Source organism: Zingiber officinale, chromosome 1B, assembly GCF_018446385.1.
Source record: "Zingiber officinale cultivar Zhangliang chromosome 1B, Zo_v1.1, whole genome shotgun sequence".
NCBI lineage: Eukaryota > Viridiplantae > Streptophyta > Magnoliopsida > Zingiberales > Zingiberaceae > Zingiber > Zingiber officinale.
Genome location: NC_055986.1, coordinates 92,579,044 through 92,592,274, shown reverse-complemented (window position 1 = coordinate 92,592,274; position 13,231 = coordinate 92,579,044). Strand labels below are relative to the sequence as shown.

Sequence of the window (13,231 nt, the reverse complement as noted above, 5' to 3'; positions counted from 1 at the left end):
ACCCTTTGGCCTCTTGGGCGGCCCTTGCGGCGACCCACTGGTGGCCCCTTATGTCGTCGGCCCATTTGGCGACCTCTAATATCGTCGACCGACGACCCTTGGCCGTGCCGTTACTCACTAGGACTTTCCACCCCTGGCAGTGGATTTTTGCCTTCCCCAGGATTCGAACTCTAGACCTCCAGGCTAAGTAGTAGAATTTATGAATCCTGGTAGCCAAGTGAGCGCCGCTCACTTAGCTACCAGGATTCATAAACTCTACTAGTGGGTCGTCGCAAGGGCCACCGAAGAGGCCAAAGGGTCAGGTCGTTACAATAAAAAGGAACATAGAAATATTTTGTGCCCTGGCCCAGTCGACTGGTCCAATTACCAATGGACTAGTAAAACCCTAACCCTAGGGTTTTGGCCCTCAGGTACATTCACTTAGCACTCGTTCTTGCTCGACCAACCTAGACCTATCCTTCTAGACTCCTCCATTAGCCTTACTTCCCTCGGATGCCTCACCATCCTTCACGCCTTTCCTTCTGGAGCTTCTTTCAGCATTATCCTAGTTGTCGGGTCTTCCTTTGCCAAGAGGCTCCTTACCTCCGGGACTTCAGCCATTGCGAAATCACACTTGGACTTACATTGTCAAAACTATATACTTGGACTTACACAGCCAAGACTCCTCTTGAACTTTTCTCCTTTGCCAAGATCACACTTGGACTTTTCTTATTGAACATATATCCTGCACACTCACAATGCATATTAAATACAACAATAAACCTAACTTAAACCTTTGTCTAAACATCAAAACCTAGGGCACCTAGATTGCTCTAATAATCTCTCCCTTTTTGATGTTTGACAACCCGTTTAAGTTAGGAAAATATAAATGCAATAACAATGCAAATAAACATGCATATCTACTCATGCATAAGTCATAGAACTTAACCTCAGACTCCCCCTTCACCTAAGCTCCCCCTTGAGCTAGGATTTCTCGTAAAGTTAAGCTTCTTTGCTAATAGCTCTCTCTTTCACCTAAGCCCCTTTGCACCTAAGCCCCCCTTCACCTAAGCTCCCACTTGAGCTAGGTTTTCTTGCAAGAATGTGTAGGTTTCCCACTTAAATCCAACATTTCTCCCCCTTTGCCATATATCAAAAAGAGCTCCAAAAATATCCCGATTATTGGACTCTTTAATCTCTAATGACCATAAACATCATTATTAATCCCCCATAAGAGTACATACATGTTCACCACCCTTTTGGTCATTTCCTATTGCTAAAATACATTTTCAGTCTACATCAGTCAACTACCATTAACCCTAGTCAACTGTTCACTTCAAAATAAGCTCACAGAGATATTTTGTTCTCGTTAACAATGTTACCAGTCGACTGGTAACTGTATTAGTTGACTGGTACACTATTTCGGTCAAAAATAACATATCTGATCCAACTTCATAAATGCACCAAAAATTTCACAAACCTCTAAAAATTTTCAAATTTTGTGAAAAGGTTTGTTTTACCAATGTGTATTTGGAAAAAATATATACAAAAATATATTTATCATGAATCCCAAGATTGATACAAACTCAAAATTATTTAAATGGTTCAATTGAACCTTGACCTAAAGTCATAGTTTTAGCTTTCTCTTGATGTATCTGCCTATACTAAACCATAATGCATCCCTAGCACTAGTTTATATGACATCTATACATAAAAAACCAATTTTCATGCAATATGAACCGAAATCATATTTCTATGCATGAAACTCAACCCAATTATGTCAATTTCTTAGATTTGGGGCTCAAATTTGTCTCCAAATCACTTTAGCATATTTTATAACCCATTTTGAATCCCAAGCATGGTCCTCTTGAGATCCATTTATCATATGTTCTAAAGACTCTTTAAGCTCCCCCTAGAGCTCTTATCCTTAGCCACCTCCCTAGGTGACTCATTCACTATAGCTACGCCATTTTGGTGCACCTTGGGTGAGACTTGGCCTATAAACTTGACTTTCTTAACTTTAGACACCTTGTCTTTGATTAATTTATTTTTGTTCTTAACCTTAGACACCTCATCCTAGCCATAATTATATACAACCTTAGCATATTTCTTCTCATTGGCTTTACATGGCAGTCCCTTGTCCTTCATCACTCCTCTCTTACCAATGTGATGTGCCACCCTAGCACTTAACATCCTTTTGATCTTGGAGGGACCCAATTTGATATTTTTAGGTCTTTGACCACCCAAACACATATCAAGTCCTCTAGGTCCAATAATGAACTTATCTAGGACTTTTTCCATTCCCTCAAGCCTTGCTTTCAAGACTAGATTTTTCAATTCTAGGGTTCTAACTCTAGAATCAACATCTTCACCTTAGACAATCCTAGACCTACTCTTCTTAGGCATATGTCTCCCTTTCTTGGGATTCATACCTGTTGGATCGAAATGCGCTAGAGGGGGGAGGGTGAATAGCGCTCGTGGCTTTTACTTTTCGTATTCGGAGCGATCGAGAGTAAATGCAGCGGAAATTTAAATAAAACATACACAGAGAAGATGCCAAGATTTACTTGGTTCGGAGTCTAGGGCGACTCCTACTCCAAGTCCCATGCTCGTTGAGCGTTTACTTTGGGCAATAACTATAATTTCAAAAAATAGTACAATTATGTATTACAATTTAACTGCACTAAAAAATTATACCGACAATAGGAATTTGAAATTCACAGCTCCGGGTCATCGGGGTCTTGTTATGGCTCAGCCGGAACGTCTTGTTAGTAGAAAACAATTGAATGATCGCTTAGAACTTGATATCTCCTGCTGTTGGTCGAGACCTCTTGATAAAGGTTGTCGAGGGCGCCTTCAAGACCCTTGAGGGCGCTTCCATCACCGGCAAATTCACAGCGAGGATGAGCTTTGACTCCTTCGCAGCCTATCCTCTTGAAGGCGCCTCCATCTCCTTTGAGGGCGCCTCCAATGCCATCCGAGGTGCCTCAACACTCCTTGAGGGTGCCTCCAGCTTCGTTGCACGCACTCTTCAGCCTTTGCACCCAAGGCGCCTCCAAGCTCCATGGAGGGCGCCTCGGGTACTGTTCATTCGAGGCAAAACTTGCTCCTTTGTCCTTGCAAGATATGTTAATCCCAAAAATATCCTGCAACACAAAGTTAACACATAATAATGGATATAAAATGATGTTAGACAATCACCGAACTGTTCAGTTCTGACTTCGGATTTCCGACTGGAAACCCTTGGTCGAACTGACGCCTACTGTTCCCTCAGCGGGGAACACGTCCTCACCTACTCCACTCAGGAGAGTATACCTATTACTAATCCGGTCCTCCAGACTGACTGGACTTTTGATCAACGCTCTAGTCTTTAGGTCTTTCCGCTGGACCCTGCTCCACGACCTGCCCAGACTTTCACCTGGTTCGCGACACCAGGACTTTTCACCTAGAGTATCTGACTCTAGGACTTTTGCCTGAAGACCTGGACTCGCGAAATCTTTCCGCCTAGGGTTACCACCCCTAGGACTTAGGGTTACCACCCCTAGGGTTTTCCTGCCTGCCTAACTTCAGCTAGGACTTTTGCCTAAGATACCTTAGGATTTTTCCTGCAAACTTATTCAGCACATTAGATCAGAAATTGCCTTAACTTTGAATCCTTTACCATTATCAAAACTCAGGTTTGATCGTTGGATGCTTCCCGCACCAACAATCTCCCCCTTTTGATTATGGAACCCGAAATTCAAAGTTAAGTAAAGATAATGCTATAAAGAATTTTCAAGAAATGCAAGCATAACAGAAAATAACAGTACAGGCATAACTGCAAGCATAAATGAATTTAAATACAAGGCTCCCCCTTAATTGAAGCTCTTCTTTTTAAAATTTTCACATTTGAATTTTCATACTCTCCCCCTTTGCCATATATAAAAGAAAAGCAAAAATAGGGTATAATAAAAGTAGACAAGTTGAGAAATTAATAAATATATGCCTTTAATTATAACTTAAAAAGTACACAGCTAATAACTTAGCTTTTAAGAAGGTTTTGATATAACTTAGCTATTTTTTTTTTAAAGATTTAGTCTTATAAAAACTTAGCTAAATAAAATTTGATAGAAAAGATTTTGATAAAAACTTAGGGTTCGTTTGGTTTGTGCGTTTTTCATTTTTATTTTCTAAAAAACATGTGTTTCTGAAAAATGATGTTTGGTTTGCATTTTCCATGTTTGTTTTCTAAAAAACTAGATAGCATTTTCTAAAAAAATAGAGAATGTCTAAAAGTCATTTTCTATTTTCTAGAAAACACGTGTTTTCGAAGAAATAAAAATGAAAAACACGCAAACCAAACACACTCTTAGCTTTTAGACTTTTTAGCTAAAAACTTTATCAAAGGTTAAGTAGGGACTTAGGTCTTAAAAATAATCTGATTTTTGAGAAAATACTTAGATTATTTTTGAGAAAATAATCTGATTTTTTAAAAAAAAACTTTTTCTTAAACATTTCAGAAACTAGGTTTGGAAAGAAGTTTTTAGCTAAGGAATATTTTATTGACTTTGAAAAGTAACTTAGCAAAAAACTTTAGTTTAAAAAGAGCGAAAAGATATTTGATAAAACTTTAAAAAAAAATTCAAAAAGTAATTTTACTTAGTTAAATCACCTTGTAAAACTTTAGCTAAGGCCACTTTCACTTAGGAAAAAGAGTAAGTCAAATTTAAAAATTTAGGTCTCTTTTCCAAAAAATCCTAAAGTCCAAGCATGAGTAATTAACAAAATTAAAACTAAATTTCCTTATCCAAATGTCTAACCATTAGCTACTTGTTGTTTACCTAAGAGGTATTAGCTTTCACTTGGTTAGTTAAGTTAAGTCAGTGATCCAGTTAGATTTGATTAAGTCAGGATAACTTAACTTGATTAATGTAAATTGGTATTTATTGCCCAGACTTATGTCGATGCACAGACATGAGCATTCTTAAGTCCAGGCAGTACCCTATGCATCTCACACCATTTTAAGTGTTTTCATACACAAGCAAGTTAAACCTAGTGTGTTTGTGAGATGCTCTGGCTGAAACTAGGGGTACATGATTTCTAGGGGGTAAGTTCCTAGGCTAAACTATATTTTTGAAAAACTAACAAAAATTGGAATTTTGAAAAATATTTTTCCTAGAATTTTAAAACAAACTGAGGTAAAAACATAGTTTAAAAAACAAAATAATAAAGGTAAATTCTATTCTACCATGCACATTCCTATTTGTCTTCTAAGTGCACTGAACTCAAGTTCAGGTAAGGACTTTGTGAATATGTCAGCCAGGTTTGATTTGGACTCAACATAGTTAAGCACAATGTCACCCTTAGCTACGTAATCCCTTACAAAGTGGTGTTTTACTTCTATATGTTTAGTCCTTGAGTGGTGAATTGGGTTCTTGGTTAGATTGATTGAACTTATGTTATCAATTGAAATTTTCGTATTTTGATATTCTAGTTGATAGTCTTTTAGGGTATGCATCATTCATAATAGTTGAGATGCACATTCTCCTAGGACTATGTACTCAGCTTTAGTAGTGGATAAAACAACACAGTGTTGCTTTCTGCTTGACCAATTTACTAGGCATTGACCTAGAAATTGATAACTACCACTTGTACTTTTTCTATCTAGTTTGCACCCGATATAATCTGAGTCAGAATAGCCAATTAGATCAAAGGTGCAAGTCCTAGGGTGCTAGAGTCCTACATTTAGGGTTCCCTTAAGATATCTAAGTATTCTTTTAACGTTTGTTAAGTGTGACTCTTTTGCACAAGATTGATATCTTGCACACATACCTATTGCAAAAAGGATGTCAGGTCGACTTGCACTTAGGTACAGTAGACTTCTTATCGCACTTCGATAGTACTTCAAGTCTACTGATTTTCCTTCTAAGTTAGAATCAATTTTAATGTTGGTAGCCATTGGGGTATTTATATTTTTTGAATTTTTCATTCTAAATTTCCTAATTAATTCCTTAGCATATTTTGTTTGAAAAATGTAAATACCATCTTTGGTTTGTTTAATTTGTAGGCCTAAGAAAAAATTGAGTTCTCCTACTAGGTTCATTTCAAACTCATTTTCCATTAACTTGGTAAATTCTTTTAAGAATTTAGAGTTGGTGGAACCAAAAATTATATCGTCTATGTAAATTTGGGCTACAAATATGTCTTTTTCTAGGGGTTTTACAAGCAGGGTTGGATCCATTTGACCTTGATTAAACCCTTTAGATATCAGATGATTTGATAAATGTTCATACCAAGCCCTAGGTGCTTGTTTTAATCCATATAGGGCTTTCTTTAACCTAAAGACATGGTTTGGTTGGTTCAAATCCTCAAATCCTAGAGGTTGATTTACATAGACCTCTTCCTTAATGAACCCATTTAGGAATGAAGATTTGACATCCATTTAGTATAACTTGAATCTTTTATGTGCTGCATAGGCCAACAGCATCCTGATAGATTCAAGTCTGGCAACAGGTACAGAGGTTTCATTATAGTTTAAACCTTCTACCTGATTGAACCCTTTTGCTACTAGTCTAGCTTTGTTTCTTATTATTTCGCCTTGATCATCTAATTTGTTCCTAAATACCCACTTAGTGTCAACTATGGTTTTCTTAATGGGTTTAGGTACTAGTTCCCAGACCTAGTTTCTATCAAATTGGGCTAACTCCTCTGGCATTGCTAATATCCAATCTGGGTATGGTAGGACTTCATCTATAGTTTTGGGTTCAATTTTGGAAATAAGGGTTATTTGACTTAGGTTTCTATAAGATGATCTAATTATGACTCCTAGAGTTGGGTCATCCAAAATTTGGTCGGATGGGTGATAGGTACTTACTCTTGTTGGTCTTATATTTGGGTTAGTAACTGGTTCTTGTAATTCACTAGGTTTAAGTTGAATTTCTTCATCATCATCTATGTTTCTTGAGTTAATATTTTTTGTATTAATATTTTCATTTATTACATCGGGTAAGTTATTTTTTTCATCAAAAATTACATTGGTTGATTCTTCAACTTTTAGGGTGTTTTTGTTATAGACTCTATATGCCCTACTGGTTGTTGAGTACCCTAAAAATATTCTTGGGGTTGTTTTTGACGTAAATTTTCCTAAGTAGCCTTTTGTGTTTAGAATGAAAACTTTACACCCAAACACCTTTAAATAGTTTAAGTTGGGGATTTATTATAATATATTTCATAAGGTGTTTTATTTTGAAATTTATTAATTAAAATTCTATTTTGAATATAGCAGACGGTATTAATTGCTTCAACGTAACCTAGAATTGATTAGATAGATTGTATTCATTCAACATGGTCCTAGCGGCTTCTTGTAGGGTTCTATTTTTGCATTCTACTAGACCATTTTGTTGGGGAGTCTTAGGGCATGAATATTAGTATTTATATCCATTAATTTCACAAAATTCAATAAACTTGTGGTTTTCAAATTGCCCCCCATGGTCACTTCTAATTCTTTTTTTTTGAGTTTCTTTTTCATTTTCTATTAATTTACAAAAGATTTTAAAAACTTCGAAGGTTTCATCTTTAGTTTTTAAGAATTTTACCCAAGTGAATCTTGAGTAGTCATCGATTATTACTAAGCAAGATTGGTTTTTGCTTAGTGACTTTGTCACGCCCCCAAGTAGTCCCTGTCCGAAGAAATTTCGGCAGCATCCCCCCTGTACGGCGGACAATATGAAGCTCAGTATACATATATCTCTATACCTCGGCCACACACGGCCGGAATAATATAATACAATTAAGAAACAACCCACGCAGTTTATATCAACATTCCACACAGATATAATATATGATCAATCCACGCAGTTTAATTAGGAAAGACGATAAAGAACCTCGAAGATATATGTAAACAGCCTACTCCACTACAACGAAGAAAACAAATCCACGAAGTAATGAAAATACAACCGCAGCAGAAAACGAAAGTAGCAAACCCGAATGTTCAATATAAAGTCCACAATACAAACCCACAATACAAGTATATAAGATGCAAAAGCAAAATATAATCCGACACAGAAAATCCTCGCGATAATGGGGCTAGCGACTGGAATCTCTCCTGACGGCCTCAACCTGAAAAACAATAACAACGGAGTGAGTTCAAAGAACTCAGCAGGTAATCCAATAGATATGCGTGACGTATAACTACGGTAATATCCTAGGTCTCTAAACCATGGGACCTACAATCTGATCTCTAACAATATAACGGTGTCATGTTGAATAAAGCATAACGAGTAACGAAGCATGTCTTTCTGAAGAATAATAAGAAATGCATAATCGAAATAAATCAACTCACCGTGAGGCTTAGGCGAATGTGGACATACGAGATAAAGATAGTCGAGCAATACGCATGTATCACATGTATCGATCGTATACGATCACCCAGTGCATCATCCGATATGCAACAATCACAATAAATGCAATGCATATGATGCGATATGACATGGTCACCCCTGACGTGATCTCACACACAATGGTGAGACCGCGTGGGTAGGGTTGTGACACTGCACTCTGCCATCACTACCGAAGATGACCGAGTGGGCGGGATGTTGTCGGAGTACACTATCCTCCTACCTCAAACATAGTGAGGGAGCTTAATGCTCTCAACTCCCTGCGGGGATCCCGGCTGAACCCCGCTGTGTCGTGCTACCCACGAGCACCGGCGGTGCACCGAGCAACACCGCCATACACACGAGTCTTGTGCCACTACCCGTGCGAGGCACGTTGTGTGCGAGCCCTCGTGTAGCCGGACGAGCTCAACAATAATGGAGTCGCCCATCGCCCAGCATGCAATCATGCGGTATGGCGGCTACAGAATGTCATACCTGAACGTATCCTCCTCCATATACGTAGGTGCCAAAAAGGTAAACACAGATATATAACAGAGATATAAACAACATGAATCCAACAATATATGACAAGTATCTCCAGCATCTAATCATGGGTAGATAAGCACTATAAGTAACCATAACCACGAACACATATACACATGGCAAGAGATAAAAGTAAACCAGACTAATGTAAAGCATCTAACAGTAGAAGCATGTGATAGGTATCAACTAAGCTAAGACCAGGGAAGAAATAAATCTACCATCTATCACTAGTAACTATATATAAACTATACATATCATAAGACAGTATCAAAAGATAAGTCAAAGGGTACCCGCCTCAAATAGAAGGTACAATCTCAAATCCGAAGTCAACGTCAAGACGTCTGTCTCGAATCAAAATCCTGTGTCAAACAACATATATATTTTATTTAGCTAAATCTAAATGAAATAGCTAAATAAAATTCCTAAAACTAAATTAGGGCGAAAACCCTAATTAATATCATCTCAACCTACCTAATTTAAATCTAACAGTTAATTAGGGTTTAGTTACCTAATCCCTAATCACCAATTAGATTAGAAATCCAATCTTAAATTAAATCCAATAGTTGACTAGGGTTAATTGTCTTAACCCTAATCATTCCATTAATTTAATCTAAGCAATTAAATCTAATCATCTAACACATGACCATGAAATCCAATTATCCCTAATTCAATATGATCTACATCTAAGATCAATTATCTAAAACAAAGAACAAAACCTACATTCAACTAATCAATCACACGAAACCTAATTCCTCTAAAACATGTATCAATCAATACACAATACCTCAAGCTCAGTCAACAAGAGGGCTGCCGGAAAGAGGTCCTGCCGGATGAGCTGCTAGAATCTACCTTTCTGCCCGGATGCAATTACTGACCACCAACCAAAACCCCACAGTACCTAACCTGCTGGATCACCCGGATCAAGAAGGAATCAAGCAAAGATCACATATCAACATGAAATGGTGATCTCTGATCAAGCAACACATAATTCCAACTAGAACTCACCTTCAATTTGAGACCTCAATCAACAGCAAGGAGGTGGAGGTCCACTGATCCGATCAAGGGAAAACCTAGCACGAGTCTGATCCGATTCCTTCCCCTAATCCAACAACACCTCCCTGATTCCAACCTCTCCAAATCCGTGACCTAATTCCACCGCCAAGAAGATGAGGATCGGTAAACAGAGAAGAAAACCGAAGCTCTAAAATCCACAGCTAGGTTTAATAGCTTACCTTCGAAACCCTAGGGCATCTTCAAGCCGGCGATCGAATCGGGGAAGAAAGGATCGGCAAAACAGAGAGGAAGGATCGGGGAAGGAAAGGCTCGGGGAAGACCTGAGAAGAAAGAAAGAAATCGGAACATGAAGGAGACCGGAGATGAAAGGCGTCGGCCGGACCTGAGCTCAATCCAACAGCGCCGAACAAGAACTAGGGCTCGGCAGGCAGGCGTGAGAAGACACGATGCTATGCTGCGGCCCGGAAAGGAAAACGCCAGCCGGCCTAAGCTCAATCGGAGATGATGCCGGCAAGGAAAGTTCGCCGGAGCTGGAGCCTTGCTCCCGTCGCCGTCGCCCGTCCGCGAGAGAGAACCGAGAAGGCAGAGAGGAGAGATCGGGGAAGAGAGGAGGAAGGCTCGGGTTCGGGCATTTGGGAAATAAAAAAAAAACGAAATGAAATTTATAATATAAACCATTCCTCACTTAAACGGGTATCCCAAACAGGCTTTATCCAAACCCGAAATTGATCCCTTCAAAACCCGTCTTACGAGCTCGGAAAAATTCCCAGAAAATTTCTAAAAATTCCGGAAAAATTCTATAAGGCTATTTTCCAAATAACCCTATTAATTAAATTTTCCGAGATCTCACATCCTCCCCTACTAATAAAAATTTGGTCCCCAAATTTCGCTATAACCAATAGCAAACACCATAATATAACCAAACAGTATAAATGCTGAAAGAAACTCCAACCCACATACCTCAAGTAAAAAGATGAGGGTATCGAGCTCGGATCGTATCCTCCAGCTCCCAAGTAGCCTCTCGTCAGAATGAGGCTGCTATCCGACTTTAACCAGTCGGACAGTCTTGTTCCGCAGCTGACGCCCTCTATGGTCCAGAATCCGCACCGGAACCTCCTCGTAAGTAACATCAGGCTGAATAGGAACAGATATATCTGACAGAACATGTGCCGGATCGGATACGTATCTCCTCAGCATAGATACATGGAATACATCGTGAATGCCAGCTAGAGATGGTGGTAGCGCCAGACGGTAAGCTACTGCTCCAATCCTTTCCAAGATCTGGAATGGTCCAATATATCGGAGAGCTAGCTTACCTCGGAGACCAAATCTCTTCACCCCTTTCGTGGGTGAAACTCTAAGAAATACGTGATCACCAATGGAGAACTCCAGGGGTCTCCGTCTCTGATCAGCATAACTCTTCTGACGGTCCTGGGCCTCTGACATCCTCCGTCTGATAGTGCGAACCAGCTCTGCATCCTGCTGAGCTCTCTGAGGTCCTACCAACTGGGCCTCCCCAACCTCTTCCCAGAGGATGGGTGTCCGACGCGGCCTACCATACAACGCCTCAAACGGTGCCATCTGGATAGCCGAATGATAGCTGTTGTTGTAGGCGAACTCCACTAATGGCAGGTGGTCCTCCCAACTGCCTCTGAAGTCCATGACACAAGACCTCAGCAAGTCCTCCAATGTCTGAATAGTCCGCTCTGACTGCCCATCTGTCTGCGGATGGAATGCCGTACTGAAACGAAGCTCTGCCAAAACCGAGACGTAAACCGCGTGTCTCTATCAGATATAATGCTCAACGGAACTCCATGCAATCTGATAATCTCTCGACAATATAACTCAGCTAATCGATCCAGAGAATCAGTCTTCCGGATCGCTAAAAAGTGTGCGGATTTGGTTAATCGGTCAACGATTACCCAAATCGCATCATGGCCTCGACGAGTCCTAGGCAAACCAACCACGAAACCCATAGTAATGTGCTCCCACTTCCACTCGGGAATAGGGATCCTCTGAAGTAATCCAGCAGGTCTCTGGTGCTCAGCCTTCACCTGCTGACAGACAAGACATCTGGCTACAAACTCCGCGATGTCTTTCTTCATACCGTTCCACCAATAGGAACGCCTCAAATCACGATACATACGGGTCCCACCTGGGTGGATAGCAAATCTAGAACGATGAGCCTCCTGAAGTAACTCCTCCATGACCGGGTGAGACTGAGGCACACACAGTCTGCCTCAGAAATAAACAATACCCTCGTCATCTCGTGTAAACTCGATCTGCTGTCCGGAAGATATTTGGCTACAAATAAACTGATCTCGGCTGGGCCTCTCGAATCCTCATCCTAATCGACGATGAGCAACCATGGTAACAAGAATACCTGCTCTGTCCATACTCCTCAAGGCCCAACTCGGCGAATCCCTAAGTCCGTGGCTGTAACTCGATGACAAGCTAAAGTCCTCTGGACTTCCCTTAATCATCGGCAACCACATTAGCTTTACCCGGATGGTAGCTAATAGTACAATCATAATCCTTCAGGAACTCCATCCATCTCCTCTGTCGGAGATTGAGTTCCTTCTGGGTGAAAAAAATATTTGAGACTCTTATGATCAGTAAGAATCTCAAAAGTAATACCATAAAGATGATGTCGCCAAATCTTTAAAGCAAAGATAATAGCGGCTAGCTCTAAATCATGTACGGGGTAGTTCTTCTCATGCTCCTTTAACTGACGAGAAGCATAGGAGACTACCCTCCCAAGCCCTGAAGAGATGCGTCTGTGTAAAGTACGAACCCGTCATCACCAGAAGGTAAAACCAAAACTGGTGCTGATACTAATCTCCGCTCCAGCTCCTGGAAGCTGGTCTCGCAAGCCTCTGACCACGTGCACTTCACGCCTTTCCTAGTCAGACGTGTCAATGACATATCAATGCTGGAGAAACCCTCAACGAATCGTCTGTAATATCCAGCCAGTCCCAAGAAACTACGGATCTCTTGGACTGACTTCGGCTGCTCCCAGCTAGTGATAGCCTCGATCTTATGAGGATCAACTGAAATACCTCGGCTTGACACCACGTGTCCCAGAAAACCAACTGAGGATAGCCCAAAGGCACACTTGTTGAACTTCGCATACAGATGATGTCGTCGAAGAGTCTCCAAGACTATGCGAAGGTGATGCGCATGTTCCTCCTCGGAACGTGAATAGATCAATATGTCATCGATAAATACAATCACAAACTGATCCAGATACTCCAAAAAGATACGGTTCACCAGATCCATAAATACTGCAGGAGCATTGGTAAGCCCAAACGGCATTACCAAAAACTCATAATGTCCGTACC

The 13,231-nt window shown here is 40.2% G+C and overlaps 1 long non-coding RNA gene across 2 annotated transcripts; it reads right to left on the bottom strand.

Moving 5' to 3' along the window:
* Nucleotides 1-8,014: 8,014 nt before the first annotated feature.
* Nucleotides 8,015-10,529, bottom strand: LOC121979168. Of its 2 annotated transcripts, none has more exons than XR_006111337.1 (5): nucleotides 10,273-10,529; nucleotides 10,109-10,210; nucleotides 9,882-10,022; nucleotides 9,661-9,779; nucleotides 8,015-8,076 (listed from the first exon to the last, which is right to left on the bottom strand). It is a non-coding gene; the product is annotated as an uncharacterized LOC121979168 (long non-coding RNA). The 2 variants fall into 2 exon arrangements; XR_006111332.1 differs by lacking the exon at nucleotides 8,015-8,076 and adding an exon at nucleotides 9,170-9,235.
* Nucleotides 10,530-13,231: the final 2,702 nt, after the last annotated feature.